The sequence below is a fragment of the Lactuca virosa genome, chromosome 2 (genome assembly GCF_052849685.1).
Source record: "Lactuca virosa cultivar CGN04683 chromosome 2, Lactuca_virosa_CGN04683_v6, whole genome shotgun sequence".
NCBI classification, from domain to species: domain Eukaryota; kingdom Viridiplantae; phylum Streptophyta; class Magnoliopsida; order Asterales; family Asteraceae; genus Lactuca; species Lactuca virosa.
This window is the reverse complement of record NC_136427.1, coordinates 25,736,064-25,743,115: the sequence shown is the minus strand read 5'-3', so window position 1 is coordinate 25,743,115 and position 7,052 is coordinate 25,736,064. Positions and strand designations below refer to the sequence as shown.

The following is a 7,052-nucleotide window of genomic DNA, read 5'->3' as shown; positions in this document are numbered from 1 at the left end:
AAAACATAGATCCAATTAGGTTGCATGTGAACTTAAGAGTTAAGTTATTTTCCGCCACATGAATATTTGTAACCTATAAAACCTATCAGCCACTAGTTGAATGACGGTAATACAAGTTTTTGAATATGATAAAACATAGACCTTGCAGTCTATTATATGATGTTTTAAAAAAACTATTTACTTTATAAAAATTTTGGAATTATGCGGCAACAAATATATATATATATTTACTGTATTATTAAACATATTGCCTGTTTCTTGAAAATTAAAAGGTATAACTCTTATAACACCATGTACAATACTATTAAGCTTATAATGTATTGTAAGCGTATACACACGCGTATCGTCACGGTCTTAGCTTCTCCGTCTAGATGTTGGAAAACCTAATACCTTCCGTCAGCCGTCATTTCTCCCAGATCTCTTCTGTCTCCCTCCTTACTCTCTACAATCTCTGGTTGCCTCGGTTACCACTTACCACCAACCTTGTGATGCTGCCGTTACCTTCACTGGCATCTGCTGACCGCTTCTACCTTATGTCGAGACGAGAAACCCTAACTCTATCTCCCTGCCACCATCAACGCCCCCATCGCACACCTGAAACCCTAACCCTAAAGTGGATCCACCATCGACACCAGACATCTCACAGTATAAACCGGATCGAGGTGGGTTATTCAAGAGTTTCTTTATGTTCTTACTTTGTGTATGTTAACATGTGTGTTTCGATTTCACGTTCTAGGGCTCAAATACAGGTGTTGTGGAAACAGGTGGTGGCGGTGGGTGACACAACACCCAGAATATGGTGGCGATTGTTATATGCACTTATGAAGGTCGATTGGTATGTTTCTTTAGTGCATATTTTTTCTTCGAGTATTATTTAATTTACCACCACTATCTGTTGAGCTTGTAGGTAAAGTCCATCAATTTAATAGTTTCCCACCAAATATTCGATGACAATTTTTGGATTTATTTAAGTTTCAATGCTCCTATACAGGTAACTACTTTGTCTGATCCCCATTAAGATTACAACATTGTAATTTGATAATGAGATGGAAAATTGTCATCTAATGATTTGCAAGTACATGCCTTTATAATTATTGTGGTGTTGAATTGACCCTAAAAAGTAATTATTGTTTAACAAGTTGCATTTTTTTGTTGCTAAATGTTGAATCCATTCTTGAGATTGTTTTAACATGAAAAAGTCAGCTAAAAATTATTGATTGCTGTTTGAAAACTAATTGCCGAACGAAAGTATTGTCGCGCTGCATCACGCGGGTACCCGAAACAGCCTGAAACAAACTATCTGACACAAAAATAAAACTAATCGCCGCATGAAAACTATCTGCCGAAAGGAACTATCAGACTCATCTCTTAAAGACAACTTATATAGCCTAATCAGAGGTAATCCCCTGTTATTTACAAGTCATTATTTTGTTTCTTTTATAACTTTTTTCTTGTAGGTGTTTTCAAACATAAGTTGGTGGTCGGTTTCACGAAATGGGAAACTTGAAGACCGTTGATTCAAGTTTCAGGTGATTTGAAGTCAAATAGGTATGTTTTTTTGAAATCTCCGGTTAGCTTTTTTGTTTTTGGATATCTCAGGTTTCACTAATTTTGAGTTGGTTTGATTGTTTGCTTTTTGGTATATCAAGTTCATTTTTTTGTTTTTTTATTCTCTGGTTAATTTCTGTTTTTCACAGAAGAAGAAATAAGGGAAAAATCTTACTAATGGTTGCAGCCAAGAAAAAAAACAACAAAAAATGCCTAGCAAAGTCTCATAACAGAAGGTACTGGATCAATGGTTGCAGAGACTCCGAGTATGTGCTACTTTTTCTTCTATTTCTCTTTAGTTTAGTTAATAAGAGTAATTATTCTATTATGTCTGTTTGTTTGGGTGCTCTATAACATTCAAGCAGTGGACAAATATTGATGTGAACAAAGTTATATGTGTGTGAACGTGGTTATCTGTTAAAAATCTCATTAATTCGAGTATTAATGAAAAATATTCATTATATATATATATATATATATATATATGTGTGTGTGTGTGTGTGTGTGTGTGTGTGTGGTTATCTGTTAAAAATCTCATCAATTCTTTTTTTCATCAACCGAATTTTTTTTTTATGTTTTCATGTTATATAGTTGACTACTAACCTAAATATTATAGATATTGACGTTCAATAGTTGAGTTAAAACTATACGAATAGTTGAGGTAAAACTAATAGCCCAATGTGTGTGTATTTGCCCAGGTGGATTTGCCTATTTCTGTTGAATTTTGGATTTGGTGGTGCTCCATTTTGTTGATTACTAGATGTTAGTTTCTTTGTTGGTTGCTGAGGAAAACCGATGGAAATTAAATGAATGTAAAATGCTATGATTAAATAAATATAAGAAATAGCATCTCACCTTTTTTTTATTATAACATCCTACTTTCATTTTTGCAAGCAGGTTGGTAATAGAAGAAAATGAAAGTAAAATTCTATGATAAAAAGGTAAAGGAAGTACATTGCTAACTTTTAGCAAACATGATGGTTTGGTCGCCCTTCACATGGAATTTATAAGGAAAAATTGAGGTGTTTACCTATATTTTTTTATAAAAAGGTACAAGTCTGTTCATTTGAAATCTAATGAGACTCTTTTTCAAAGTTTGACTAATTATTAATGTATTTTTTTTTTAAATTATAGAAATATCCTTGTGGTAGGATGATGCTACTCCACTTCAATATGTTGTTAAAGTGGTACTACTCAACTTCATTATGTTGGTTCTTTAGTTTTAATAATCTGTTTCCAAATAAAAATGATAGATGTGGAAGGTGGCCTTAGTTCTAGGGATGTTATTCGGTCCGGAACCGACCTGAACCGGAAGAACCGAAAACCAACAATGACCAAAATTAGGGATCGTAAGTGGACCGATTTTATGAATACGGGACCTATTCGAGTATTACTGGTTGCGGTTCGATGAGTACACTCGTATTTTGATATTTAATGTGAAAATACCAAATGTATTTTTTTGGTATCAATTGCTTTATGATAAATATGTTCACGTGAGAAAATATGAAGGTTCAAGATGCGCTTTGTGGGTTTTGAAAACAGTTAGATTGCAAAGGATAACAAGCAAATGTTGTCAGACACGCATTCCAAAGCTAAGGTATATATGAGAAATAGCAATCTACTTTTTTTTACATAATTATAAGTTTTTTTTTTTTGTAATATCTGCAGCAAATGACTTTTAATATAAACCAAACGGATGGGGAGTCGTGGATGGTGGAGCTGTGCATAAGTTTGTTTGATGTGGGTCTTAAGTGAATGAAAAAACAAAGTGTGATGCGCGTTTTTTGTAATTTTCAGCTAATCTGTTTTATACACAAGTTTGCATGATGTGGGTCTTATATTTTTCTTACACTCTTTTATTTCATTTTTTATGGTGGGTTCCTATCTTGTAAATTTCGAGTTAAATGCAAGAAACAACAATCTAGAGGTGTACAAACCGTTTTTTTTTTCAAACTGAACCGGTTCAGTAAACCGCTTCGGTTTCGATTCAAGAATAATAACACCGGTTCGGTTTACTTCGGTTTCGATTCAAGAATAATAACACCGGTTTACTCATAAATCGGTTCAGTTCAAACCGGTTCCATCATAAAAAAAACTCGAACCTATCTAAACTGATTACATCGGTTCTAAACCGGTTCAATCGATTCTAAACCGGTTTCAATGTCTAAAATCTCGAATGGGTGCAAACATGCGTTTCGGTTCTTGAATTGGTTCGGTTCATTATGAACCGGTTTACCGGTTCGGATCGTGAACCGGTTTTTTTTAACACAAAACAACACATCAATAAGAACTTATCAATGTTACCCATAAAGAAACTAATTGTCAGAATAAAATTATTTACCGATAATATCCATTTATTTTATAACATGGTTAAAAAGTTGTCGATAATAACTACAAACCAATATTAAAATTGACTGATCTTCGTAATGAAACATAAACTTACAGATAAAAGGATAGTTTTTTCACCTGACAATAATATATTTCCATTCATTTTCAAAAAAATTAAGAAACCAATCACACCTTTGTTAAATACCATATTTTAAATCCTCACAATGTATTTTTCTTTTTAACACAAAACAACACATCAATAAATTTTTCTTTTTAACACAAAACAACACATCAATAAGAACCTATCAAATGAAATTATTTGTTGAATTGTGCTTTTCTTTTTAATATCCATTTATTTTATAACATAGTTAACAAGTAATAATAATAATTATAAATCAATATTAAAATTGACTAATCTTCACTATTCGCCGTGCGCTGCATTACGAGAGCTCCAACTTCATCATATTCTAAAATTTTGGATGCAACTAGGATATTGGAAATATTGGAATGTTAAAATAAGTGAAACCTAAAATATGTTAGAAACCAAAGTAATACCTGTTAAATAGAAGTTAATTCTTACATTATTCTGTTTCTTTTGCATGGTGAAACAAAAAGTACCTCATTCCTATTAGTTTTTTTTTTTTTTTTTTTCATAATAAAGTATAACCTAAAGAGTTGGTATTTTTTTTAATCACTACAACAATGTACATTTGTTTTTAAACCAAAACAATAACACATTTTCTTTTTAATTAAAACCACATACATTTAAAACGAAATAATAAACTACTTTTATTTTAAACCCAAATAACAGAGCCTCTGGAAAGGAAACTATATACCGAAAGGAAACGGATTTGACAGCCACCGAAAGGAAACAAATTTTTGGACAAAATCTAACCGCCGGAATGAAACAAATTATCGCCGCCGCATCGCGCGGGTATCCTACTAGTGTGTATATATATATATATATATATATATATATATATATATATATATATATATATATATATATATATATATATATATATATATCCCACCAAACAAGTGGATTAACTACTTTTATTAGGCTAAGGATGTAACGGTTTATCTTTATCTAAAATGTATACAATTATGGAGCTTATGTTAGACAATAAAATCATAGTGCCTTTCTAACCAATTAATACATACTTAGTTCCTGTATCATTACACAAAAATCCTTAATGATCTAGATCATTACTAATCAAACTATTATTCCAATCGTTAACTATTCATAATGGGACTTACAGCCACACTTACTAATATATATTCCAAAGAACATTTCTTCCGTAGCATTATAAGTACATAATCTACCACTTCTCTATGACAACAATCATATAAGTGTAGCATTACAGACACCAAATTCGCCATTTACTTTTAATACCACCGATGATGATTCTACAACTACCAAGGCTACCATCGTGACTCATAATTCCAATACAGTGGTGTTATACTCACCAAGACCACCACAACGTTAACTGATTCTAATACAGTGGTGTTACAATCACAAGGACCACTACAAAGTTAACTGATTCCAATGTTATGGTGTTACAGTCACCAAGACCACCACAACGTTATTATATTCCAATAATGTGGTGTTACAGTCACCAAGACCACCACAACATTAACCATAATATTGTTTTATCACGCAGATAATGTAATACTATAATACACACACATCTAGATAACATTCATCTATAAGAGAAATGTGGTTACTTGCATGGTTATTTATTGAAGATTACCTATTTATCTGGCCTCCAGCTTTGTGTTGCTTTCCAATTCATCACTTGTCCAGACCTTGGTTCACTCGGTTATCTATAACCTCATACCATCGTCCACGTTTACAATATCTTTACTTCGTTATAATTCGCATCCATTTCTATTTCTTTTCCCCCAAAAGAACCCACTGAATGATACATACACAACATATATATTTTTTGAATCTAGCCCAAAACCGTTTTACAGCCCTACATGGTTGCATCACGACCCACGAGTCAAGCTCCGGATCCTCTTTGTGTCAACACTTGTCAAAAAGTACTACATGTCCCCACCTATCAAGACACTTCACCGCATCACAACATTAAGTCGTGAAATCTACCTTCTTTATAGTTCAAACTGTAGCATTGTACTATCCCTCACGCCATGTTCTTCTTTACCTTCGCGTTGTGATTTCAAAGTACGTTGCTCTCCCATACTTAAAATATAACACATTCTCTTTGGCAATGCATCTCGTAGCATTTCACATCACAATACCTGTCATTAAAACAGGTGTTACATGAAGGGTGAAAGTGGAAAATATTATGGGGTTAAACACGAAACTTTAGAAAAAGGAGGGGATGAAACTGAAATTTTAGAAATTTCAAAATCGAGGGACTGAAAATGATATTTTACAAAGTAGAATGATGGAAGGTGTCATTTCTTAAAGTTGAAAGGAGGCAAGGTTTGGAAAATGTCATTTTTGAAGTTGAAAGTTGGTAAATAGCGGTAAAAACATCAACCGGCGTTAAAGTATAATATAATATATTTTAATTTTGTTTTCTTTTGTATTTGTGTTACGGGGTCAACGATAATAGAAGAAGGTGTTGATCGGCTTGTAAAAGCATGCTAACATGCGAATCTCAGTTACCAACAAATATCACATAGATATTAGTTGGCTGACAACACCAAATTATTATTTAATTTTTTTATATCACTCACTCCACTTAATGTGCCGATCTCAATATATAAAATATGCATAAAACATTTGATATAAAAAAATTATAATATGGACCAAATTTGATTAACAACGCCTCTCGCGATCTCATACATATATATAGGTGCACAGTTGGCTCGTTAGTAAACTGAATACACAACTTACTGTAACCGACATTTTTTGAGTGTATTTACAGGGATTTTGTATATTATTTTTTATTAAATACCATCCGGTACTTGGGGTTCACTTCTTTCGCGATAGGGTACACCAATATTTTATGATTTAAGAAATAAAAAATATTTATAAAGAATCTTTGAAGGAAAAAATTGATAAATTAAGAAGGGACTCCCCATAACCACTGCAAATTATAATAATCCATCACTGAAATCTCTGTAGCTCAGAGTTCCAAACACTACAAACATCACTGAATTTCCATGTGTTTACAATAATATATTTTAAAAGAAGCATGGAG

The 7,052-nt window shown here is 32.5% G+C and overlaps 1 long non-coding RNA gene across 11 annotated transcripts; it reads left to right on the top strand.

Moving 5' to 3' along the window:
- Positions 1–317: 317 nt before the first annotated feature.
- Positions 318–3,441, top strand: LOC145158979 (uncharacterized). 11 transcript variants are annotated; one of them, XR_013737404.1, is made up of 9 exons: positions 319–662; positions 737–835; positions 908–991; positions 1,458–1,548; positions 1,698–1,814; positions 2,247–2,360; positions 2,446–2,598; positions 2,683–3,145; positions 3,217–3,441. It is a non-coding gene; the product is annotated as an uncharacterized LOC145158979 (long non-coding RNA). The 11 variants fall into 11 exon arrangements; XR_013737399.1 differs by having other exon boundaries at positions 1,250–1,548; XR_013737397.1 differs by having other exon boundaries at positions 908–1,398.
- Positions 3,442–7,052: the final 3,611 nt, after the last annotated feature.